This window comes from Pinus tabuliformis, chromosome X (genome assembly GCF_031772625.1).
Source record: "Pinus tabuliformis cultivar Carrire ecotype Pingquan chromosome X, CPIR1, whole genome shotgun sequence".
Lineage (NCBI taxonomy): Eukaryota > Viridiplantae > Streptophyta > Pinopsida > Pinales > Pinaceae > Pinus > Pinus tabuliformis.
This window is the reverse complement of record NC_142308.1, coordinates 966699743-966712889: the sequence shown is the minus strand read 5'-3', so window position 1 is coordinate 966712889 and position 13147 is coordinate 966699743.

Sequence of the window (13147 nt, the reverse complement as noted above, 5' to 3'; positions counted from 1 at the left end):
TATATCTCTTCGTCCAAATCCCCATGGAGAAAAGCTGTCTTTACATCTAACTGCTCAAGATGCAAATCTTTAGCTACTACAAGACTTAAAATAGTTCTGATTGAAGTCATTTTAACAATAGGAGAAAATATTTCATCAAAATCAATACCTTTCTTCTGTGCAAACCCCTTCACCACAAGTCTAGCTTTGTACCTCTTTATTCCTCCATCTTCTTCCTTCCGCGAGTAAACCCATTTATTCTTCAATGTGGTTTTTCCTGTAGGCAACTTGACTAAGTCCCAAGTCTGGTTATGCATTAAGGATTCCATCTCTTCTTCCATGGCTACCTCCCACTTCTTCCTGCTTTCAACCTGCATTGCTTCTTCATAACATTCGGGTTCACCAGAATCAGTCAACAATAAATAATATAACGAAGGAGAGTATCGTTCAGGGGGTCTACTTATCCTGGTAGATATTCTAACACCACTTTCAGGAGTTTGGGATGCATGTTGCTGTTGTGGTGATTGTTGTTGTTGATTATTATTATTTTCAGGCACCTTTACCTTTTCAGTGATGTCATCAAGAACTGTGTATTCCTTGTTTTCATTTTCTTTCTTCTTTTCCTCCAACTGATTCTTATACAAGACCTTTTCATTGAATATTACATCTTTGATCCTAATGATTTTGTGATTTACATAATCATATAAGCGATAACCAAAATCATTAACACCATATCCAATAAAGGTACATTTCTTTGACTTTGCCTCAAGCTTTGTTCTATTTTCTTTATCAATATGGACAAAGGCCTCACAACCAAAAGACTTTAAAAAAGAGTAGTTTACCTTTTTACCTGTCCATGCTTCCTCCAGAACACCACCATCCAAGGAACTTGAAGGCCCTCTATTTATTAGATAAACATCAGTATCTACAGCATCTGCCCAAAACTGTAAAGGCAATCCTGCATGCAATCTCATGCACCTTGCACGCTCCATGATTGTTTTGTTCGTCCTTTCTGACACACCATTTTCTTGTGGTGTTCTTGGAACTGTCTTCTCTCTGCGAATTCCATGTTCTGAATAGTACCTATCAAACTCTTTGTTGCAATATTCACCTCCATTGTCTGATCTAAGACACTTCAATTTCTTTCCTGTCTCAATCTCAACCAAAGCTTTCCATTTCTTGAAAGTATCAAATACATCAGATTTATTCTTAATACAATAAATCCAAGTTTTTCTAGTTGCATCATCAATAAAGGTAACATAATAAGGAGAGCCACCAAGAGATGATACCTGAGCAGGTCCCCATACATCTGTATGCACAAGCTCTAATTTTTCATTCATCTTTTCTTTCCCAACTCTGAGAAATCTGACACTCTTCTATTTTCCATAAATGTAGTTCTCACAGAAGTCCAAATCAACATTCTTCAAACCCGGCAACAAATTCCTTGAGTGAAGAATCTTCATCCCCTTTTCACTCATCTGTCCGAGCCTGTGATGCCATAATGTTGCATCTTCTCCTTTGGAAGTTAAAGCATTAACAGAGTTAGAAATACCATTGCATAAATACAATGTACCAACCTTTTCGCCTTTTGCTATTACCAGGGCTGCTTTGGTGACCTTCCAAGATTTATCTGTGAAAGTTGTCACACAACCTTCACCGCCTAACTGCCCTGTTGAAATCAGATTTTTCTTTAGATCTGGAACATGCCTTACCTCCTTTAATAGCCATTGGTTTCCATTCTACTGTTTTACAAGAACCTTACCCATTCCAACAATTTCACAGGGTTTATCATCACCTAGACGAACTTGTCCAAAATCTCCTTGAACATAGTCATGAAAGTATTTCTTATCAGGTGTGGCATGGAATGAAGCCCCTGAATCTACCACCCAGGAATCAGTAATATTTTCGAAAGAAAGAATCAAAGCATCTTGTAACACCTCACCTGTCACATTTGCTTCATGATTGTTTTCTTGTTGTGCATCTCCTTCTTTTCCCTTCCGAGATCTACAGTCTTTATTTAGGTGTCCTTTCTTTCCACATTTCCAGCACACTATCCCCGATTTGGACTTGGATCTACCTTTCCTTGATTTACTGCGATATCCTGAGCTCTTTCCCCTTTCCACTTTTGTTCCTCTAGACTCTGCACTCAAAGCATTTCCCGATGTCTCACCGGAGCTTTTCCGTCGCATTTCCTCGCTAAGGATAGCACCGACAACATCATCAAACTTTAAAGTACTAGATCCAGAAACAGAGTTACTAATGGCCATTACCAAACCATTCCAACTTTCTGGTAATGAGCACAAGAATAACAGAGCTCTAACTTCATCATCAAAGTTTACCCCTATAGAACTTAACTGACTTGTAACTGTATTAAAATCATTTAAATGGTTTGCAACAGATCCACCTTCCGACATATTCATATTAAATAACCGTTTAATAAGAAATACCTTGTTTGAGGCCAAGGGTTTTTCATATACTTTCGACAACGTCTACATCAAACCCTCTGTTGTGGTTTCCTTCGAAATGTTGAAGGCGACTGACGCAGCAAGGCATAACTGTATTGTTCCGAGTGCCTTTCTATCGAGAAGGTTCCATTCTTCGCCTTTCATACCCGTCGGCATCTTTGTTTTTCCGCCCAATGGTAGGTATAGATCTTTCTGATACAAATAATCTTCCATCTGCATCTTCCACAGCGAGAAGTTTTGGCCGTTAAATTTTTCGACCCTAAACTTACCATCTTCCGCCATTGCTCCCACTCCAACCAAGAACCCTTCTTTCTTGCGAGTTTATCAGACAAATAGACCATCGACTCTGATACCAGTTGTTAGGACTCTAGACACCACATATCTCCACAATGGTATGATATTGTCCACTTTGGGCCTAAGCCCTCATGGATTTGTTTTTGGGCTTTACCCCAAAAGGCCTCATACCAATGGAGATATTTGTCCATCCTTATATACCCATGATCCTCCCCACCTCTAGTCAATGTGGGACTTTGGTCGTATGCCCAACAAATCATTTGAATAGAAAAAATCAAAAAACGTAAAAGTGTTGTTCAATCTATTGATCAATCGTTCAATCGTTTAAATAGTAAAAGAAACAAAATGTAAAAGTGTTATTCAATTAATTGAATAACAATTGTTCAATTATTGAACAACAAAAATAAAAAACATGAAAGTAATCATTCAATCGTTTGAACAACAAAAACAAAAGACACGAAAGTGTTGTTCAATTGATTGAACAACAACCATTCAATTGATTGAATAACATTTATCAAGCACACAAAGCAACAAAAATTCTCATATTTACATGGTAATGCCCATTTTTAATTGCAATCAATTAGAAAGAATATATACATTATTTACAATTTTAAAGAAATCTCAATTTTTTGAAAGAAGCATTGTTGGGTCATCACTCCCTGCAGCTAAGATTTTCATGGAGGGATCCTCACATACCTACTCATAGAAAGACTCCTTAGTGAGCGATTTGTGATAGAGGTGCACTCAGTGCCCGTTCACCTTAAAAGAATGGCCAGATTTGTCAGATTTGTCAACGGTAGTCAAGGTAAGAGTACCATTTCTATGCACTTCTTGAATCTCATAAGGGCTGAGCCATGTTGTTTGCAACTTCCCGAGGAAATCCTGGAATCTAGAGTTGTAAAGGAGTGCCCAGTCCCCTTTTTGAAATCTTTTCTTCTTGATAAGGTTGTCATGCCATTTTTTCCTTTCTTGCTAAAGAATTGCAGTCTGTTGCAAAGCAAGTAGTTGAACCTCGTCTAGTTTGTTGATCTGCTGGAGTCACTTGGTCTGGTCTTCTGTTAGATCCAGCCCCACTTCTTGGGCCATTCTTAGAGTCTTTATTTCGAATTCGATCAGAAAAATAGGTTCTTTTCTAAACAAGAGCTGATATGGAGAGTATCTAGTAGTGTTCCTCCAAGTCATGCAATAGGCCCACAAGGCCTCTAGCAGTCTAGCAACCCAGTCTTGTCGGTGTGTTGAGACTGTCTTGGTCAGAATCACTTCAATGACCATATTGGTTCTTTTGACGTTTCCGTTCGCCTGTGGGTGATACGGGGAAGTGATCTTGTGCATAATATGATGCTTTCTAAGAGTGGCAATAATCTTTTGTCCTATGAATTTCCCTTCCCCATCTGTGATCACTTCTCGCGGTAAACCATACTGCACAAATAGCCCAGAAATGAAGTTAATCACAACTTCCTCCATGGATCCTGGTAAATCTACTGTTTCCACCCATTTTGTCACATAATTTGTAGCAACTAGTATGTAGGCCCTCTGATTGGATGGAGGATCGAATGGGCCCACAAAGTCCAATGCCCAATGCTCAAAGGGTTTTATGACTAATTGGGGCTGCAGAGGCATTTCATCAGATTGGCTAGGTTGGCCCATCCTTTGGCAGCTATCATAAGCCTGGGCATATTTCTTAGCATCCTTAAAAATAGTGGCCCAATAATATGCCATTTGTAATACCTTATGCCATGTCATTCGATCTGTGAAATGTCCCCTATAGGGCTTGTCATGGCAAGCCCTCAGGATGTCATAAATCTATCCTCGTGGATGCATCTGCATATACACATGCCAGCCCCTGTGTCAAAAGATATCCACCTATCCAAGAGAATTGGGCACTATGCTGAACGATCAATTTCCTCTCTCTTGTCATCAAATGCCTAGGTAGCTTCCCTACTTCTAGATAATTTTCCACATCTCTATACCATGGAGTCTTGACTGCCACGGAAAACATATGTTCATCCAAAAATTGGTCGTCTAATGCCCATGGGTCATTCACCTTTAGGATTCGAGATAGAAAATCAGCAACTAGGTTTTCCTTCCCCAAATGGTCCTTAATAGTAATGTCGAACTCCTGAAAAAGCAATAGTCATTGTGTTACTTGACCATTTATGATAGGTTTATTAGCGAGATACTAAATGGACAGTGATCATTGTACATAAAGACTTGGTACCTAGTTATATAGTGTCTAAATTTTTTTATTACATAAATAACAGCTAAGAATTATTTTTCTATCACTGTATAGTTAAATTATGTAGAAGTGAGATTTTTGATAATATAATATATAGCATAAGGTTTCCTATCCTCCTCCTAGCCAAGGACAATGCCTATAGCTACATCTCATGTGTCAATGGATATGTGGAAAGCCAGATTCCAGTTTGGTCCATGTAATGTTGGTGCTATTCAGACTAGTTTCTTTAAACTTGTAAAAGTTGTGTCACATTTTTCAGACCAGTTGAAATCAACATTTCCAGTTAAAACATATAGAGGTGCAACAATTTGTGAAAACTTTTTAATAAACTATGATAATAGCATGCATATCCCAGGAATCTACGTACCTTTGTCTGAGTGCAGGGGGTAGGCAATAAAAGAATTACCTGAATTTTTGTTGGATCTACCTGTATCCCTGCTGCAGAGATATAATGTCCCAAGATTACACCCTTGGCCATCATCATGTGACACTTGACATTGCTTAAAGATAACTTGGTAGAAATGCATCATTCTAAAACTTTTTCTAATGTTTGCAATGCTTGGTAGAAATCATCCCCATATGGAGTAAAGTCATCCATATACACCTCAAGTCCTTCATTTATTAAATTAGTAAAGATGTTGAGTATAGCTCTCTAGAATGTAGGTGGGACATTACACAAGCTGAATGGTAATACTTTGTATGTGAACGTACCCCAGGGACACGTGAAGGTTGTTTTTTCCTGGTCTTCAGGGGCGATCTAAATCTGATTGTAGTCGTTGAAACCGTCTAAGAAGGAAAAGAACTGCTTCCCTGCCAAAGTATCAAGAACCTAATCGATGAATGGGAGGGGGAAGTGATATTTCTACGTCGCCTTGTTCAATTCCTGGTAGTCTACACAGATATGCCACTTGCCATTCTTCTTAGGGACGAACACCAATGGAGAGACCCATTTACTATCTGAGATAGGATAAATGAAGTTTACATCTAACAACTTCTGTAACTCTTCTTTCACAATGTCCTTGAGATGTGGATTCAATCTCTATTGAGGCTGCCATATGGGTTGATCATCCTTCTCTATATAGATGTGGTGTGTACATAGTTGTGGGTCTATTCCTTTCATATCAGGATAATCCTAGGCAAAATCCCCTTTATATTTCTGCAAGACCTGTATGAGCTTTTGTTGTTGATCCCTATCCATACTATCGTTAATATTTAGAATTTTGCCTGGTTCGATCTCAATAGGTTTGTTGTTATGAACAGCAATCGTCTGAATATGCTGGTCATCGGTATCCTTCAGAGGATCCTTCATGGCTTCATTATCAAGAAATGCTTTCAACATTTAACACTTTACATTGCTCACCTTAGCTATCTAATTTATAAAATTATTGATAACACCATATTCACTCTAATCATTAAATTCCAGTGCCTCTGCTATTGTGAGTGGTGAACGGATGCTTTCCTCCAGGTATGCTGGTGGTTGTTTACATATTTTTACAATGGGCAAACTTGGATTGGCAGGAGGATATAACACAAGATTTTTTACAGCATCCCCCTTTGCAATAGTCATGTTGCCTTCTCGGCAGCCAATATAAGCATCAGTTGTCACTAGCCAAGGTCGGCCTAGAATCAGAGGGTGCCCATCCAATCGACTCTTTGGGTTTATAACAAGAAAATCTACTGGATATTCCCACGAATCAACAGAAACTATAATATCCTGTAAGGTTCCTTCTGGCCTTACCACCAAACAATCAACAAGTTCTAATAAAGTGGTGGTTGGTTCCAGGGCTATAATACCAAGTGCTTGACAGGTTTCTACTGTTAAAATATTAATGGCTGCACCTAGATCAACTAGTGTATTGGGAAAAGAGCGGCCATATATCCGAACTATCATTATGGGATTTCCAGGACCTTAATACTTTATTCGATTTTCGCCTCCCAAGAGTAAATCAGATAAGGTTCCTACAACGTGAATGGTGGGTATGGTTTCTTCATTCCTCGTAGGATTCTTCACACATAGCTCTTTGATTATTTTATCATAGATGGGAATGTCCTGAATGGCCTGGAGGAGAGGAATTTTAATACAAATATTTTTTAGTTCCCCTACAAGATCGAAATTTGGGTAAAAAAATTGTTTAGGTATCGTTAACGTTTCACGGAACGGGGGAGAAGTGACTGTAATTTTTTTAGGGTCTTCATGTTGATCTGTCTCTTCTCCTTGCTTTAGTTTGGTATTAATTACAAGTGGTGGTATATGTACAGGTAGGGTTTCAATTTCAATTGATGGTTGGTCCCTATTTTCCTCAGGGGTGATGATACGCCCTGACCTCAATCTGAGTTCATTACATTCTTTCTCCTCAATCTCAAAATCTGAACTTTCGATAATCTACACCAACTAGACTAGTCTGTTAGTAGGATTCGGATTCGACTGAGCTAGAAATTGAGGGCGCAAAAGAGGTTGAGGATGTTGTTGTAATGTATATGTTGCTAATAGTGTAGGTTGAGGCTAAGGACCTATCTCCATAGGTGCATTTTATATCCCCCGCAATCACTGCCAATTTGTAGACCAGTTCTGATTTTGAGAGGTGGAGGCAAGCCACTGGGATAGATAAGGATTGCCTCGCCAAAAAGGAGTAAAAGGATAATTTGGGTAGCCATTAGCAAGAAAGGATTGTGTTGGATAGGATGTCATAGGGAATGGTTGGGTTTTCCAATTTGGTAAGGTGATTGGCCTTGCCATGTTGCCTCAAGGTTCTATTGTTGATTAAACTGTGAAGAAGGAAAGAACGGGGATGTGTCTTTTGAGAAACCTGTAGGCTTATCATGCCACTGTCGATGCCGGTTCATTAGATATACTAGCTCTGTTTCTTCTTCTGCTTCCTTGAGTACTGCTTTCAGCCCTGACAATGATGGATAGTGTTCAATGGTGTGATCTTTACTACAGATAATGCATGTCTGCACCATGTCTAATGGGAATTCCCATTGACAAGTTTTGTTCTGTTAAGGCTTGTTTTTGTTTAGCCTGTAGGAAGTCTAGCTGCGTTGCGAGAGTGCCCATGATGTCCATCTTGAAATCTTCTAAGAGGTTACCGATTTCCATCCATGTTACACCTCCACTATGTGTTTTAGTTCCCCTGCTCATGGGATCTCGACCTCTTGCTCCTGTACATGTGCTTCCTTATGAACACCCGATAGACAAGTGAATCATTTCATCATAATATTCCTGAGAAATATCTCCTTTCCCCATTAAATTTAGATTTTCTAACCACACCTCTTTCATTCCTTTAATTAAGATAACTCTTAGGACTTCTTTACGTAAGGTGGTGTGTGGAGACCTCATCAAATTATAATTAAACCATTCTACATATTCTTCTAGTGTTTCATTATCTTTTGCAATCATCTTAAAGATTTCATCTTTTAGCTCCCTAGTCTTGCAAAAGTCATAGTATCTTGTGTGGAAGGATCTTTTCATATCGTCCCAAGAATTAATAGTTCACCCACCCAGACCCATGAACCATGTTAAGGTTGCTCCTTTCATAGAAGAAGGGAACAACTTTAGCTTTTCAGGGTCAGTGGTGTAGTCATACCCTCTGCAAAGGACATCAAACTCAAACAGGAAAGCATCAGAATCCTCTGTGATCATCCCATGAAAATTTGGGATGCTCTGCAGAGGAATAGCCTTCATGGAGGCATTAGCCACTTGGTCATTTATGAGATACTCTAATGTCGAGGTTTGATCTTGAGGTGGCTGGTTTTCAATTTGATTAAAGATGTGCCAATAACCTTCATGGATTTCAGGGGGTGATTTTTTAGTAAGCAGAGGATTAGAAACCCAAGTTGGTTTTGCAACACTACCTAGATTTGGGATCATAGGAGACCCCTATTCAAATAGCTATGGTTTTGCCTTAGTATTCCCACTCGTTTCTCCTTCTCCTTATCTTAAGTTACAAGATTTTCCCTCTTGTAGAGGATCAAAATGTAAACTTGTTGTAACCTGAAGACTTTGTTAAGATCCTCCAACTTGGCTTTGAATCTCAGCACAAGATGCAGATGATGAGCCTACTACTTGAGGGATTATAGTAGGACTTTTGCTAGATACTACCCGAAATCCTACTGACGCTTGAGACTCTGCTTTTCTTATGATTTCGTCTATAAAGTTTTTTCTCCCAAGGTTCACTGATCCTTTGGGTTTTGCAGATTTAGGTGGGGGGTTCTTCTCTTTTTCTATCTTTCTATTCCTAGTGATTCATAAAAACCAATTCCCATTTAACCTCTAATATTTTGCTGAAAACTGGGCTTGTAAGTAAGCACTTTACTTTCTAGGTACGCAAGTTCTTACCTTCCATTTTTAAAATCCAATTATTTTAGAGCAAGATAAAAAGGATATCACTTGAAACACTCTCCCTGGCAATGATGGCAAAATGTTGGTGCACGAAGATGTATTTTTATAGGAACTATTAATTCCTACATTAATTGTCAACCCAAGCTAAGTATTTTCATCTCAAGGCTGTCAGCACAATATATGCAATGAATTTAGAGGTTATCTAATGATAAATCGTTGCAATCGCTAATAACTATCTCTTCAACTCAATCCACACAATTCAGGAAGAAATAAATAAGGAATAAATAACTCTGAAAGAACTCTTAACGCACTCTACAATTTTGTTTAAATTATTCTGAAATCAAATGAATCAGAATACAAATGCAAAGAATCATGCTTGGAAACCTTCAAATAGAATTAAGACTAACTCACTCAATCAAGAAAGAGAACTATAACAGCTGAACAAAAATGATAATATATAGAAAATCCGAATTGATTAATGAATCCTAATTGAACGACAATCTCAATTGAACGGCAACTGATAATTGAACATCAAGCAAGCATATAGCGATAAATGATCTCTAAACAGAAATTTATCTATGTAAGAAAATTATGGAAATCAATTAATGTTATCTCTAATATTTATGATAACATCACTCAGAATGAAAAACAATCTACTACTGAAACTAACATAACCAATCCAATCAAAGAGTTACTCAGATATATCACACGGCTAAGTTTGAATCTAAATGAACAACAGTATGAATTGGAATTGTCAATCTTCACAATAAGAGAAATGATATTAACTAAACATTAACAATCAGTAAAGACTAACTAGAAAGATTATAACACAAGAAAGCAGTCGAACTTCTCTTGACTGCGCCCAGAGTCGCTAGAAATCTCCGCTAAGAAATACCCAGAATATAAGTATGGATCAAACACAGTCTTTCTTCATTAATATAAGTAACAAGATTACAGCATCACTGAGATAACAATATTATATTTCTAAGAAAGAATAATTACAAATTATGAAAGTCTGAAATTTGTGCATTTTTTACTTTCAGCCTTATATATTACATTTAGAAAATAAATAGATAAAAGAAAATCCTCATAATCAGGGGATCCTGAGGATTTTGTTATACATAATTGGATCTTGTCGTGCAATAACATCAATCTACCTGGTCTCTCACTACCTTGCCTGCCTCAAACGTTGTCTTTTCCTTTTACGGCCTCGTGCTAGTCTTTCGATTAAACGGCTACTGACCAATCCACGTCTTTTGCACACAAGGATAGCAAAAAGTCAGTTTCATGTACTAGATTTATCTAATTTGTTACCAAGTGCTTTCATCCAACTTTAGTTGTTATCTCCTTTGTTTCAATCCATAAACAAAGATAATCATGTAAGCATGAATGCAAAATAAAGCGACTACAAAGGAGAAAACATACCTTTTTCTTGACCCAACAATAACCATGGTCAAGGCCCTAGGATTCTTCTTTATTATGGAAACCCTCCTATAGGTACCCATATCTTGCTCAAAGATCAAATAAGGCTTTTAGGAAGGCATATGTGGCTCTTTGAGGTCATGCTTATTGAATAGATCATTCAAATATTTATATATGGTTTGAGACACTTTATTTCCTTTCCTTACCATTGACAAGACCCAAATAACCATCCGTGACGCATGCTATGAAATCTTATAATGACACACATATCTTAATGAGAGGCCAAATATCCCGTCTAATGACATTTGTATAGGTTTAAGGAATTATTCATGGACCATGAACCTTAAAATATTTATTTAGGACCTAATATCATTTATTTTATCCTATTACCTTGTTCAAGGTCTCAAGAGCTATCTATGTCAAAAAGATTCTAAAGGTTCCAATATCTCATTTAGAAGTCAAGTAGTATGAGCCCTAGAAAATTAATTTAGCCTTTCTACAACCATTTTTTTACTTTGTTGACCATTGTCAAGCCTCGAGACCCACACCTAATATGAAAAATTTCTTAGTGATGCACATATCCCACCAATAGGTTGATGATCGAGGTCTCTACGGTGGTTTGATGCCTAGTTCAAATATTCTATCTCTCAAAGCTTCATTCTAGGACAAATTGCTAAGGGCCATCTCTCATGTGTAAGACCTTCTAACAGTACCCATATCTCACTCAAGGACATAGATACTTTCTATAGGTTTTTGTAGTGGTTTGAGGAATATTTTATGTTCCATAATACCTATAATTTTATTTTAAAGATTTATGACCATAGTTATCTTCATCAATCATAAACAAGGTCTTGATACCTAATTCTACTACATAAAAATATTAATGGAAATTCAATCCCACTCATATGAAAAAGATATATTTTATAGGTTTTGTGTTGTAATTCAAGGCCTTAATAATTTCCAGTTAGCCCAAAAATATTAATTTACAATATAATTGACTAGATTCCTCCGCTAAGTATGGTAAAGGACTAGAGACCCATCCTCAATGCACAAAGCATGACAATGGTATCCACATCCCACTAAAACGAAAATGATGCCATTAAAAAGGCATGTTATGTGGTTTGTGATGTTATTTATAGACCTTGTTCCTTAAGGGATTCATCAATCACACAAAGTATTTGTTTTCCCCATTTAACAATGACCAATGCCTCAATACATCGATCCCTACTACACAAGACTTCGTAAGTACCAGTTAAAGGCCAAAGATCACCCCTAAAGCATATTTTTTGGCTTGAGGTCATATTCATGGCCAATGAGCCTTGGAAACCCATCCATGGTATAAGGCCATTGTTTCCTTCCATTCATTGGGGTCAAATCTCCGAGACCCATCTTTACCATGAAAAAACTCCAGATCATGGCTATATCACAATTGTATGCCAGAGATCCACTTGAAAGTGTCTATGTTATGGATCATGGCCTTAATCATGGCTCATTACCTCAAGAATATTAACAAATGGGTAATCCCTCAATTTTTCCTGAAACCAAGATTTTAAACCCATTCCTAATGCAAAAGTCCCCATATTGGTTCCCTTATCCCACTCAAAGGTTAATGATATTTTATTTAGGACACACGTTCTATAGTTTTTGGCCTTTTGCATAGCCCTTGGTCCTTAGGAGAATAATCTTGGACCTAAGGCCATTATTCCACTCTCAGGCACATAGAAATGGCTTTAAGAACCAACCATGCCATCTAAACCATTATACAAGAAACCATACTTTATTCAGATGGAAAATATCCCTTTTAAAGGTCCCGTGTGGTAGTTTGAACCCTTGTTCATGTCTCATTACCTTAGAAGATTCATTTAGATCCTAGTTCCCTTATTTTATTCCCCTTACAATGTTCAAGTCCTTGAAACTCATCATTTATGTGAAAACCTCCTAAGAGCAACCATATTATCATTGAAGACCAACTATCCTAGTTAAAGGGGCTATTTGGTGGTTTGAGATATCATTCATGGATTAAAATTCATTTTCCATTCCTTTGGAAATGAGCAATTATTTATGAAGAAACATAAAAATAGCATAAGATATAAACATTTAAAATTATTGAGCTAAAACAACTCCAATATAGATCTTGAGGTAGAAAGTGATGGAAAAAATACTAAAATATTTTTTTATTTTAAAAAGAGAATGCACATGTTTTGGAATGTGAGTGCATTATGAGAAAGTAAATGTTCCTAAAGCACATGCATGTTCTTGTGTATTCTTATTTGGAAAGGTTCAAGGTGCTTTATGTGCCCATTTGAATGCCACCAAGGTCGTTGTAAATGACCATGTGCATATTTTAAATAGTGTGTGAAGGTTCTTGAATTTGTAATCACCCCTTTTTGAATTATTGAATTCTTACAAGAA